Below are 2809 nucleotides of genomic sequence, written 5' to 3'. Positions count from 1 at the left end.
TAACATCAATTTCAAAGATATTTCTAAGCTAATTTACTGAAGCATTGTTTGTAACAACAAAAGGTTAGAAATAATCAAAATGCCCATGAATAAGCAACTGTTAAACAAATTGGTAAGTCTGTACAATGGACTATTAAGTGGACATAAGAACCAGAAAGCTCTTTATGTACTGACATGAAATGCTTTTCAAGATAATCCTTTTTAGAAAAAAAAAAAATGTATAGACAGAATGCTCTACAATCACATGTATTTGCCTGTTGGCACATAGAATATGTTTGGAAGGATGTCCAAGGAAGAGACAACAGTGACTGCCTTCAGAGAGGGAAACTGAATGATGAAGGGCCAGGGGTAAGTGTGAGTCTTTTATTAACTGTATTTCTGTACATATTTGAATTTTGAACAGTGACTGTTCCTTGCCTAAATTTGTTTTATTTTTTACCTTGAAGTAGGCTTATAATGAAATAATAGGGTTTATAAATTGTGGGTAATTAGTTGTTTTATTTTTAATATACCCTTGCTTACTAAATAATAAGTTGGCAACACTATGGCAAGCTCACTTAAAACTTATGTACTCATATGAAATGCAAAATTTTGGGAAATACTTTCCTAACACCCACTTGGGGATTCAATAATCAATCTTTTTATGTTTTGTTTTTGTTTTTGTTTTTTGTATTTTCCTCTTACTTGTGTCTCAGTTCTGAACTTATGTCTCTGACTTGGACATTTGCTTAGTAGCCTACTCCTTCTAAGACACAGAACTTGCTGTACTTTTGTCAATGTCTTTTATTATCATCACCACTATCTTAGCCCTAAAATGGAATACTGTCACTGGGGCCCTTCTACCTCCTGATGAACCTCCCTAGTTTACAAAACTTGAATGTTTTTTTATAAATATTACTTATTATCACTTTTTTACTTGCTAAATACTTTAATTTTCAATTATGGTTGTCAGACAATATTTTATTAGTTTTAGGTGTACAATATAATGACTAAACACTTATAGAGCTTATGAAATGGTCACCTAGTAAGTCTAGTGCCCACCTGATGCAAAAACTTCTACTTATTCTTACATTTTCTTTATTTTTCTGTAAGTACCTTGAGACCATACCTGATAACTCATGTTGAATCACTTTGATGTCAAGTGTTTGCCTGGACAACCCCTCTTAAAATATCATGCTCTGCTTCTCTTACTGGAAGTGTTCCCATGAGTCTTCTAGGTGGGACTATCAGCTCTTCTTTACATCAAACTGGTCCAAATTGAGATTTCTGTGACAGAGATTGCTAGGTATCTACCTCATCATCTATTCTCACAATCTTTCTTCTTTGGTAATAAATCACTTAATTTTATTCAAGTGACAATACATATAGCTAAAAAACACAACTATTTCCCAATTAAGTGATTTGTGTCCAGGTAACTTGAAGCAATATGTGTCCAGGTAACTGAATTATTATCAATGAACTATAAGTAAAAATGTCATGAGAAATTTCTAGAAGATCCTAAAAAGAAACAAATGAGCCCCCCTTATTTTTCTCTTTCTCTATCCTGATGTTTAGAATATAAATATTATTCTAGAGCTCTACCAAATTCCTTGCTCTGTGATAATGAGGGCAGAATGGTTAGTTGGAAGGAATGTGAGCCCCTGGATACTGTAGAACTACTATAGCTGTTCTGGACTTCTCATTTTTAGTTAACTATTATGTGAGGTACAGAAATATTATCCATCATATTCAAACAACTAATATAACTTAATAAGTTTTCTTTCCCTTGAAGCTGAAACTGATTCTGACTGATACATGGTCAGTGCCCATTTGCTGTAACTCTTTGAAGGTTACTAAATCATGCACCACAATGGTCCAGCACTCAACATGACTCACTAATGATACTTTTTTACATATGTAGAGGGACATAGATATCTACAAAATTTTCAGCCCTACCCATAATGTTCTTTCCTTTAATGCCTACAAACCAGTTTCTTATTATTCATTGTATACTTGCTGATTATTGATACATGATTGATTTAATTTTTCACCCCAGACCATGAGGGTAAAGAACACACCATGGCATGGGTGAAACATGGCTTCTCCAAGACAACCTGAGTAGAAGTTGTTGGTCGGAGCAAGTTCAAACTCACAAACACCAGCACGAATGATTGTTTAGAATAATAACTGCAAAAACTCTATTTACAGCTCAGATATATTTTCTGAGCTCCAGCTATATATGTTCACAGAGTATGGATATGTATCTACCTCAAAGTTCCAGACAACCCAGATTAATACATTCCAAAACAGAAAGCTTCATCTTTTCCCTAAAATCTCCCCTTCCCCTTATGCTCTGAATTTTATTGAATGGTATCATCATCCACCTGAAAGACATCCTTTAATCCTTGTCCTCATTCATTACAACCTTCAATCATCTTTTAAGCCTTGCCTATTCTACTTCTGTGAGAAATCTCAAGTCCATCTACCGAATCTCCCTTAACTATAGCAGTCATCATTACTTGCTTTGTCTTTTCCAATAATGCAAGACATAATCTCTTTAACAATCCACTCCAATGTAGGCTCCATGATATGGTGTAATTCATCTTTCAGAGATATTTCAAAGAATGTCACTCTCTTGTTTAAAAATCCTCAATGATATCCAGTCATGTGAAGATAAAAAAGGTCAACTCTTAAGTGTGATATTTAAAACCTTCTAAGATTTGGACTCATCCCACAGGGGTATCCTGACTCTTGCTACTCTAACCATCCAAACCTCTAACCATTTTCATAAATACTTCATTCATTACCATCTCTGTATATAGGATTAATG

The sequence above is a fragment of the Phyllostomus discolor genome, chromosome X, assembly GCF_004126475.2.
Source record: "Phyllostomus discolor isolate MPI-MPIP mPhyDis1 chromosome X, mPhyDis1.pri.v3, whole genome shotgun sequence".
NCBI classification, from domain to species: domain Eukaryota; kingdom Metazoa; phylum Chordata; class Mammalia; order Chiroptera; family Phyllostomidae; genus Phyllostomus; species Phyllostomus discolor.
Note: the sequence above shows the minus strand (reverse complement) of the source record.